This window comes from Nicotiana tabacum, chromosome 16 (genome assembly GCF_000715075.1).
Source record: "Nicotiana tabacum cultivar K326 chromosome 16, ASM71507v2, whole genome shotgun sequence".
Lineage (NCBI taxonomy): Eukaryota > Viridiplantae > Streptophyta > Magnoliopsida > Solanales > Solanaceae > Nicotiana > Nicotiana tabacum.
The window spans coordinates 30845860-30857838 of NC_134095.1; the positions used below are offsets into that span (position 1 = coordinate 30845860).

The 11979-nt window shown below is 40.7% G+C and overlaps 1 pseudogene; it reads left to right on the plus strand.

The window, feature by feature from the left end:
• The first annotated feature begins 1377 nt into the window (after nucleotides 1–1377).
• Nucleotides 1378–11759, plus strand: LOC107788320 (uncharacterized; annotated as a pseudogene).
• Nucleotides 11760–11979: the final 220 nt, after the last annotated feature.

The window sequence follows — 11979 nt, forward strand, 5'->3', positions numbered from 1 at the left end:
AAGATTTGGCGGCATTATCTATATGGGGTTCATATTGATGTTTTCACCGACCACCAGAGCCTTTAGTATTTATTTAAATAGAGGGAGTTGAACCTACGACAAAGAAGATGGCTAGAATTACTAAAGGACTATGATGTTGATATTTTATATCATCCCGGCAAAGCTAATATTGCTGCTGATGCCCTTAGCCGGAAGTCCATGGGAAGTCTAGGCCATGTTGAAGTTGATAAGGTCAAGATGACCAAATATCTATGCCAGCTAGCTAATTTGCAGGTGCGTTTGGTAGACGCAGAGGGTGGACGCATTCTCGTTTAGAATACTACAAAATCTTCTTTTGTTACTGAAGTGAAAGAGCGACAACACGAGGATCCTGAGCTTATAAAACTGAGGGAAAGTATTCCACAATAGCGACAACCTTTATTTGAGCTAACTGGTGATGGAGTCCTTAGATACCAAGGCCGCTTATGTGTACCGACAGGCGGAGAGCTTCGCGCCAAGATTCTTTTGGAGGCCCAATATTCTAGATATGCAGTTTACCCCGGAGTGACAAAGATGTATCGGGACCTTCGATAGATCTATTGGTGGAATGGAATGAAAAAAGATATCGCGGAGATGGTAGCCCAATGTCCCAAATGCCAGCAAGTTAAAGTCGAACATCAGAGGCCTGGAGGCCTAACTCAGTATATTGAACTTCCATTATGGAAATGGGACATGATAAATATGGACTTCATCACTGGTTTGCCTCGCACTCCACGGAGGTATGATTCTATTTGGGTAATTATTGATAGACTTACAAAATCTGCTCATTTCCTACCAGTCAAGATGACATATTCAGTTGAGGATTATGCCAAGCTTTACATTCGAGAGATTGTTCGCCTTCATGGAGTACCATTATCTATTATCTCTGATCGAGGGGCTCAATTTACAGCACATTTTTGGAAATCTTTTCAGAAAGGTCCAGGCACGCAGGTAAATCTTAGCACTGTTTTTCATCCGCAAACTAATGGACAGGCTATTCGGACAGTTAAGGATATGTTACGTGCCTGCGTGCTAGATTTTAAAGGAAGTTGGGATGATCATCTACCTCTTATTGAGTTCGCTTATAATAACAGCTTCCAAGCTAGTATTCAGATGGCCCCTTACGAAACACTATACGGGCGGAAGTGCAGGTCGTCGATCGGTTGGTTCGAGGTCGGGGAAGCAGAGTTTCTAGGTCCTAATTTAGTCCAGCAAGCAATGGAAAAGGTAAAACTTATTAGAGATCGGTTGCGTACAGCACAAAGTCGGCAGAAGTCTTATGTAGATGTTCGACGATGAGACTTAGAGTTTGATGTAGAAGATTGGGTTTTTCTGAAAGTATCGCCTATGAAGGGCATCATGCAATTTGGAAAGAAGGGAAAGCTCAGCCCCAGGTATGTTGGACCGTATAAGATTATTCGGAGGATTGGTAGGGTGGCATACGAGCTTGATTCGCCTTCAGAATTGGAAGCAGTCCATCCTGTGTTTCATGTATCTATGTTGCAGAAGTGCATTGGAGATCCTTCACGTATTAAGCCCATGGAGGATATTCACATTGCTGAAGACTTAACTTATGCAGAGGTACCAGTAGCTAGTTTAGATCGGCAGGTAAGAAAGCTTCAAACTAAAGAAGTGACTTCCGTGAAAGTGTTATGGCGAAATAACAACATCGAGGAAGTGACCTGGGAAATTGAGGAGGAAATGAGGAAGAAGTACCCCCACCTATTTACGACTTAAGGTGAGTTGCATTTAAATAATTGGAAATTATTCCTTTATAACAACTTAATTGGATTTTAAATGACTTGAAAGTGCAATTTAAATTTCTTATTGCGAGATAGCTATATGAAGCCTAGTAGTTAGAATCTTCAGAATTTGATTTATGCTCTGCAATGTAACAAATATAGCCTTGCAAATAACGTATTAGTGGAAAAGAAATGAAACCAAGGAATTGACTTGACCCATTCGCGGACGAATGTTCTTAAGGGGGGAGACTGTGAGGCCCCATGTTTTTTTCTTTTTCTCTTACGCAATATACGTAACGTGGCGTGGTTATATTAGGTATATATGATTGGGTGTAGCACATTGGGAGAATAAGAATAAAAATGTGTGGTAATATCAAGGAACTAAACTAAAGCTGTAGGTCAAAGGAATCCCTTAAACAAAGGTTCGTGGTTAAAGAAATGGCTTGGGTGGCACCCCACGCGTTCGGAAGGTTTAAGTTAATTTACACATGTGGGATAAGACCAAGAGTATCTAATATGCTAAACATAATGTGTTATGATGTATTATAATATCACACTAGTCACATGTTAAGTTTTGGAATCAAGCAAGTTGCGAAATAAAGGTCGCCAAAAGTTATCGTAAATTTCTCTAATAAATTTTCTAAACTTTGGGTCAAATGTATCAGATCATTTCTCCCAATATATAAATAGTTATGGGACCCACAACATACGTAATCGCAGGTCTACGAGTCTAGTTCACAGCCAAAAACACCTAACATCAATCCTACATCGGAGTAAAACGTTATGACTATTTTACCGCGGACTATCTAGGCTGAAATCGGGTCGCGAACCGGATCGGGTCAAACAAGTAGTATAAGTCGGAAAATTCGACTTTTCAGACCTAAAAACATTTCATTTTCGTCCTAAAATAGTAATAAAGCTGAAGAGAAGGTTCCATGGTGCTCTTGAGTGATTAAGGTGTGTTTTTAACGATTTCTACCGTTAAAATTTGCCCTCGTACCTAGAAACGCAATCTCTACGCTTTGCAATCGTTTCCCCCTTTTATTAGTTGTGTTTGGAGCTATTCTTGGAAGATAGGAATTTGTTGTTCTTGCTAGTTCTTCAGGCTTTATACTTGGTTTTCCAAGGTAATCATCTTGGGACTCTTTTATGATCGTTTTTATAAAGTTCTACGGACGTTTCGTCAAGTTAGGATCATATGGCAAATCTGTCGATTTAAACTCAATTATGAATAGTTTATAGGTGCATATAAGCTGCATATATATAGTGTTTGTGAAGCTTAGGACGTAAGGAACAACTTTTGTGAAGGAACTACAGGCATTCATACATTCGTTGGAAAGGTATGTTAAGGCTAAGCTCTGTCCTTCCTTTTAGCACGAATTCTGGGAAATTCCTAAGACGTCAAATGTGATATTTTACTATTCTATTGCTAGAAAGACCTTCTGTGAAAGGCATTGGGATCGTAGCTGAAGTATTTTCATGATGCTATTAGGTTGATATTCCACTCATTCGGTTAAATAGGGTATTCGACATCTATATATGTCATTTTGTCGGCTTTCTTTACTATATGTCTATATATATGAATTCTTATTCATCTTTGGGTTGTGTGACAAAAAAAATAAAGGCATTTAGTATTTGCGATCAGTCCTTCTTCCTTGTTAAAGTATATTTTAAAATCTCTAAAGTAACACGTCGATTTCCAAAAATCTCAAATATAATTTTTATTTTTAAACTACTAAAACACTTGATTTTTGAAATACTTTCTTTTACTAAATATCAAGAAATCAGGTATAAGGACTAAGTAAAGCACCTTAAGCTTTTTATGAACATCTTCAGAGTTAAGTTATCTTTCTAAAATTTGAGTTAAGTTTTCAAGCTTATTCAAAAGAAAAGAAAACATATGAGGTTCCATGAGACAATTGTATGCGATACGAAGGTGATTATGAGATCATGTGGATAAGAGTACCTATGAGCCAAGATTGGCTAAGTTCTTGTTATGGCCTATTTTATGCATTCAAAGTTCATATCATACATGGCATATTATGCATGAACTTCGAGCTATAATAGGAGGTAAGGGGCCTATTTGCCCGAAAAACTATATATATTGTACAGATGGCCACAGGTTGGCAATATGATGTCGGTTAGTTACCGGAAGAGACCGCCATTGCTAGCATTTGGTTGGGTATGTCATGCATTTGCATCAATATATATGTATTCACGACATACGATTACACGAGCATACCATGCATATTTGATTACTATGAAGTCGGATGTCGGCCATGGAGGCTATTAGAGTTTCAGTATCAGGTGGTATCTCCATTACTTTTTTTTTCATCAGCTATGTATGATTCTACTGTCTGCCTTACATACCAGTACATTTTTATTCGTACTGATGTCCCGTTGCCTGGGGACACTACATTTTTGTTTTGTGCGTATAGGTCAAGATAGGGACTCTGATCGACCCCTCCGCTAGGATTTCGGGATTCAGCTGTGAGTTGGTAAGCTCCACCTCTTCCTGGAGCTTTCATAGAATGGTTACTTTTGTTATACAGTTTGAGTATAGTCGGGGCCTTGTCTCGACAGTGCTTATGACACTCTCAGAGGCTATTGTGGACACAATATTCTGGGTTTCTTTTTGTAGCGTTCAGTTTCCAGACCATAGGCTTGGCATGTATATATATGTGTGTAGGCATGTATGTCTCCAATCGCGGCCTCGTCGGCCAGCTAGTACTTTATTATTTTGGCTCATCTACCTTTGTTTATATGGCTTATTGTTATTTAGGTCATGACCTTAATGGGCTAGGCTTAGTATTTTAGATGTTGTGCTGCCCAATCTGTTGGGCCCCCAGTTTAGTTAGCTAGTATGTTTAGTGGCTAACTCGATCGAATACAGTATCGAGTGTCAGTCGTGCCTCCCCTAGTTTGGGGCGTGACAAAAATTAGGGAAACTAGGGCTTGGAAACTTAGGCCTTTAATTGTGGATTTGAAGGACCATTTGGGGTCGGATTTGAGAACTTTTGATATGTATGAACTTGTGGGGAGATAAGGAATCTATGGACGTAAAAAATATTGAATTCCGAGGCATGGGCCCGGGGGTCAGGTTTTGGTAATTTTAGGATTTGTGCCATTTATTGATTGTTTTCGCTTGGGCTTCGTTCCTTTAGCATATTTTGACGTCCTCGTTTTGATTTTGGATAGATTCGAAGTGCGTGGAGGCCGATTCGAGGGGCAAAGGCGTCGCTATCTAGAGATTCAGCCGGTTCGAGGTAAGTAATGATTGTAAATTATGTTCTGAGAATTTGAAACCCCAGATTTGCACATCTTAGTGCTATATTGAGGTGAGACATACGCTTGATGACGAGTGTGGGGTCGTGCACTATTGGGGATTGTGAGTTGGTCTGTCCCGATTGATGATTTTATCGCGTATTTGATTGAAAACTATTTGCTATCATCACTATTTGGGTTGAATGCCATATTTGGGCTTCGTGCCAACTGTTTGAACCTTTCGGGGCTTTTCACTGATATTTCCTCATTGTTTGACTTTATATTTGAACTCAATCACACTATTTTGCACTGTTTTCATACTCAGTCATGTTTACTCAGTTTTATTACTTAAATGATATTTAAATGATGTTTGGGCTGAGAAACACTATTTTTACTGTTACTCGATCGGCTTATGAGGATTTTTGACTGAGTAAGGCCGAGGGCCTATATTGTGAGGAAACACTGATATTGATTTGAGGCCGAGGGACTGATATATGTACGCCACGAGGTGGCTTGATTGATGTGAGGCCGAGGGCCTAGTTATGATGCCACGAGATGGCTCATTATTGCGCTTGGGCCGTAAGGGGCCCCTCCAGGAGTCTGTAAACCCCCAGTGAGTGCGGGTACCCATTGTGATGTGAGATTGAGCCCGAGGGGCTGGTATTGTTCTGAGATGTTGCCCGAGGGGCGGATTTGTTGATACTGTGCCCGAGGGGCGAACTTCTATTTGTTTACTTTACCTTAATTGCTCATCAATTGCCTATTTACTTGTTGAAAAAGGATTTTACTTAATTTTCACTAGTTTATTGCTCTTAAATGATTTTACTACTTCATTATAAAATTCCTTGTGCCTTACGTATTTTCTTACTTCCAGTCGTTATTTACATCTGTTACTCACTGAGTTGGAGTACTCACTTTACTCCCTGTACCCTATGTGCAGATTCTGGCATAGCTGATCCCGCTCCCGAATGTTGATTCATTCCAACTTCAGGTAGATCTCGAGGAGTCTTTAGGTAGTTGTTGGTGTTCGTAGCCCGGAGCTCCTCCCTATCTCTTTTCCTTATGTCTTTAATTCAGTGTTAAACTATGTAGTTACATTTGAGTATTAAGTGTTGTTAGATGCTCGTGACTTGTGACACCCCGGTTAGGGCTGTATTGGGTTGTACTTCCGCACTTCATTGATATTATCCGCTCCTTAGTGATATTAAATCATGTTTTAGACTGTTTTTATGTTGATTTAACTGTTTAAAAAGTGAATTGGGTTTAATTGGTTGGCCTTGTCTTCACGAGAGGTGCCATCATGACCGGGTCTGGGTTTAGGGTCGTGACAAGTTGGTATTAGAGCCTAGGTTACATAGGTCCCACGAGTCATGAGCAGGTTTAGTAGAGTCTCGCGGATTGGTATGGAGACGTCTGTATTTATCCTCGAGAGGTTGCAGAACCTTTAGGAAAAACTTTATATTCTTGAAATTCTTGTTGTGCGAACTTGTTGATCCAAGTACTAAACTTCTTTTGTTCTACTCTCTCACAGATGGTGAGGACACGCGCTACTGGTCGGGGTGGACGACCCCCAGTACCACCAGTTGTGGCCACCAGAGACCGAGGATGTGGCCGTGGTCATGGTAGGGGTAGAGCAACTAGAGCAGCACCTGCAGATCCACTAGCTGCCTCAGATCAGGATCAGATCCCAATTATGGATGCTCTTATAGCACTAGCTCAGGCACCAGTTGTGCCCATCGTGATTCCGGGTATTCAGGAGTCCTTGGCTCAGATCTTATCAGTTTGTACTGGCCTAGCTCAGGCGGTTTCAGCCACTACAGCTGCAGCTACTTCGCAGGTTGGGGGAGGAAATCAGACTCCCGCCGCTCGCACACCTGAGTAGGTCATGCAGGGACTTCAAACGCCGGGGGCACATCCAGCCCAGTCGGTTGCAGCTGCTCAGGATTATGTAGTTCCTGCCATGCTGGGGTCAGCTTCAGCATGGCGGAGGCCGTCCATTCAGGCATGCTCAGCCTGCTCGCCCAGGTTATTGTGGGGCATCGTCGGGTCATGGTTATCACAGTTCCCGGCAGGGCCAGTCCTCACTTAGTGCTCTTTCAGCTAAGAGTTCGTCCCGTGCTCCATCGGTTCAGGGCTCTTCTATGCCGAGTGCATCCGCTAGTCACTCCGGTGTGAGGGGTTACCTTCAGTCCCCTTCTCCAGCACTTGGGAGTTGTTTTGAGTGTGGTAAGATGGGTCACATATGGAGGTAGTGTCCTCGTCGTTTTGCTAGTTCAGAGGGGTCAGTCATTGGCTTCAGCGCCAGTTGCTTCATCACCACCCGCCCCGCCAGCTAGGGGAGGAGGTCAGTCAGCTAGGGGTTGCCCTAGAGGGGGAGGTCGATCAGGGGGCGGTCAAGCCCATTTCTATGCACTTCCAAGAAGACCCAATGTTATTGCTTTAGATGTTGTTATTACAGGTATTGTTTCAGTCTACCACCTAGATGCCTCTATTTTATTTGATCTTAGTTCCACCTTTTCTTATGCGTCATCATACTTTGCTCGCTATTTGGGTATGGCCCGTAAGTTTCTTGCTTTATTTGTTCATGTATCTACCCCGGTGGGCGATACTGTTGTTGTAGACCGTGTGTACCGGTCGTGTGTGATGACTATTGGGGGTCTGGACACCCGAGTGGATCTATTATTATTGAGCATGGTGGATTTTGATGTCATTTTGGGCATGGATTGGATATCTCTGTGTCGTGCTATTCTGGACTATCATGCTAAGACAGTCACATTGGCTATGCTGGGTGTGCCACGGATCGAGTAGCGAGGTGTGACTGATTATGTTCCTAGTATAGTGATCTCTTTCTTGAAGGCCCAGCGTATGGTTGGGAAGGGTTGTCTTTCTTATCTATCCTTTGTGAGGGATGTCGGAGCTGAGACTCCCAGTATTGATTTCGTTTCAGTTGTGAGGGATTTTCCCGATGTATTTCCTGCAGACCTGTCGGGCATGCCACCAGATAGAGATATTGATTTTTGAATTGACCTGGTGCCGGGCACTCAGCCCATTTCTATTCCACTGTATCATATGGCACCAGCAGAGTTGAAGGAGTTAAAGGAGCAGCTTCAGGAACTCCTTGATAAGGGGTTCATTCGGCCTAGTGTGTCACCTTGGGGTGTGCCGATTCTGTTTGTGAAGAAGAAGGATGGCACAATGAGGATGTGCATTGATTATAGGCAATTGAACAAGGTAACAATTAAGAACAAGTATCCTTTGCCTCACATTGATGATCTATTCGACCAACTTCAGGGAGCGAGAGAGTTCTCCAAGATTGATCTCCGTTCAGTTATCACCAGATGAAGATCGGGGACTCGAATATTCTTAAGATGGCTTTTGTGATGACCCGGCCGGTCGTCTTAAGAATTAACTCCCTGGTCCCCTATTAACTGCTTTCCCCAAGTTTATTTCTGCTATTTTGATTTGTCGGGATGTTCGGTTTTATGTTTCGGAGAGTTTTGGGACACTTAGTCCCTAAATGAGAGCCTAAGTGTTGGTAAAGTGACCGTAGTTGGAACATTGTGGAGACGGCCTCGGAACGAAAATCTGATGGTTTTGTTATCTCCATTGGGTGATTTCGGGGTTAGGAACGTGTTCGAATTGTGTTTTGGAGGTCCGTAGCTAATATAGGCTTGAAATACCCAAAGTTGAATTTTGGAAGTTTCCGGTTCGATAGTGAGATTTTGATCTGAGGGCCGGAATGGAATTCCAAGAGTTGCAGTAGTTTTGTTGCGTCATTTGGGATGTGTGTGCAGAATTTCAGGTCATTCGGACGTGTTTTGGTTGGGTTTTTGATCGAAAGCGGAATTTGGAAAATTTTAGAAACTTAGGCTTGATTCCGATGTGTTTTGGTTATTTTGATGTTGTTTGAGGTGTTTTAAAGACTTGTACAAGTTTGAATAATGTTTTAGGATATGTTGATGCCTTTGGTTGAGGTCCCGGGGACCTCGGGATGATTTCGGATGGTTAACAAGAAAATTTAGAAAATGTTGCAGCTGATGTATTTTTGCTGCTTCTGGTATTTTCGCATCTGCAGTTTGGGGACCGCAGATGCGGCGCCGTAGAAGTGGATAAGGGACCGTAGAAGCGGATTTTGGCCTTTCCTTCAGGTTCCACAGATGCGGAAGGGACACCGCAGAAGCGGTGTCGCATCTGCGAAAAATGTAATCGCAGATGCGGTTTCTGGTATTTAAATGAAAGTCGGAGATGCGATGAAGTTTCCGCAGAAGCGGGACCGCAGATGCGGTCCCAGGGTCGCAAATGCGGAAATCGCTAGGCATAACATATAAATAGTTGCCTTCGCGAATTTGAGGGATTATTTCACCATCTTCATCTGGGTTTAAAGCTTTTGAGAAAGATTTTCGAGGAAAACAAAGGGGAATCACTTGGAGGTAACATCCTTGACTTTATAACTCATTTTTATGTGATTAAAGACCTAATTAGTGGTGAGAAATTTGGGAAAATGGGTAATTAGAGCTCGAGTTTAAGAGGCCTTTAATTGAGGATTTGAGGGGTCATTTGGACTCTGATTTCAGTGTTCTTGTGATGTATAGACTCGTGAGAGTACGAGGTCTCTGAAAATGTAAATTTCACCCAATTCCAAGACGTGGTCCCGAGGGGCATTTTGATCATTTTACATAATTTTGCATATTAGCTTAAAATTTAATTGTAGAATCAGTTACTTGAAGTGTTATTTACATTATGCAATTAAATTGAATAGATTTGGGCTATTTGGAGTCGAGTACTCATGGCAAAGAGGTGGTGTCGGGTTGATTTTGAGCCAGTTCGAGGTAAGTGGCTTGTCTAACCTTGTGTGGGGGACCTTCTCCTTAGGATATAATATATTTGATAATTGAAATGCCTTGTACGTGAGGTGACGAGCGCGTACTTGAGCTAATTGTTGAAAATCCGATTTTTCCTTAAGTATTTCAATTGTTGTTTTATTCTACTTGTGAATTTAGCTTGTTGCTAGTTTAGAAAAGCATGTTTAGTTGACTTAATTGCCTATTTGCTTAAACTGCCTTAATTGCATTACGTGAAACATGTTAAGCTAGGATTAACTGTTTACTTGGTACGAAATTTAGCTTAATTGGGTATTCTTGTGTTGTTGATGCGTGTTTTTTTACTTTGGGACTACGGGACGGCATCCCGGAAGAAGTTGACAATAGTAACAGACTAATTCGTGATGAATTGCGTTATAATAGACACGCACTGACGGAGGAACATGAACAATTATTAAAGAATTTGAAAGATTAGCAGAAGTCAATTTATGAGAAAATAATAACAGGTGTAAATGAAAACAAAGGTGGATTTTTCTTCTTATATGGTTTTGGAGGAACAGGAAAGACTTTTATATGGAGAACTTTGGCTTCTGCCATAAGATCTAGAGGAGATATTGTGTTAACTGTTGCATCTAGTGGGATTGCATCTCTATTGTTACCAGGTGATCGAACAGCTCATTCAAGATTTGTAATTCCACTCAATCTAACTGAAGATTCAACATGTAATATCAAGCAAGGTACTCCTTTAGCAAATTTGATTGTCAAGGCAAAGTTGATTATTTGGGATGAGGAACCGATGATGCATAAATATTGTTTTGAAGCTCTTGATAAAACTCTAAGAGATATTCTTAGATTCAAAGATACATCTAATTTAGAACGACCATTTGGAGGTAAAACAGTTATTCTTGGTGGTGACTTCAGACAAATATTACCTGTCATCCCAAAGGGTACTAGGCAAGATATTGTTAATGCTTCTCTCAATTCTTCTTATTTATGGCCTTATTGTCAGCTTTTAACGCTAACAAAGAATATGAGATTGCAAGGTAATGAAATAGGGCCCCATGTGGATGAGTTGAGAGATTTTTCAGATTGGATATTGGCAATTGGTGATGGTATGATAGGTAGTTCAGTTGATGGCAATGAAAAAGTTCAAATACCGGATGATCTTTTGATAAAAGAATCTGTTGATCCAATATCTGCAATTGTAGAAAGTACATATCCTGATTTCACCCGTTGTTGCAATGATATTGGATACCTCCAACAAAGAGTAATTCTTGCTCCAACTCTTGATATGGTGGAATCAATCAATCAATATATGATTTTGCTCAATCATAATTCTGAGAAATCATATTTGAGTTCTGATACAATTTGCAGCTCTGATCAGACTTATTCAGCGTTGGAACATGTACACACACCAGAATTCTTGAATACTATTAAATGTTCGGGAGTTCCAAATCATGCTCTTACTCTAAAGGTTAGTGTACCAGTGATGTTATTAAGAAATATTGATCGGTAAACATGATTGTGTAATGGAACAAGGTTGATCATAACTAAACTTGGAAATCAAGTTATTGAAGCCAAGGTTCTATCAGGACATATGGCTGGACAGAAAGTGTTTATTCCTAGAATGACATTGACTCCGTCTGATGCTAGAATTCCATTTAAGTTCCAGTGAAGACAATTTCCAATCGCTGTATCTTTTGCCATGGCAACCAATAAAAGTCAAGGACAATCATTGTCTCACGTGGGATTATTTTTTAAGAAACCAGTGTTTACACACGGACAATTAGATGTTGCTCTTTCTCGGGTTACAACTACAAAAGGATTAAAAGTTTTGGTTTATGATGACGATGGACAAATAAGTACTGAAGTTACAAATATAGTATTTAAAGAAGTTTTCCAAAATTTAATTTGACTATCGAAAGATAATCAGTGTTATTTTTTAGGTTTATATACTACATTTCTTGCTAAGATTCATGAATCAAATGGAAAGGAGCTCTTGCATTGATTCCTGAACATTTAATAGGTATGTTGTATTTTTGGATAAATTTTGAAATCAGTTTGTGATTCTCTGTTATTTGTTTATAAAGTAATATGTACATATTGATATTAATTAAATTGTTACTCTTCATACT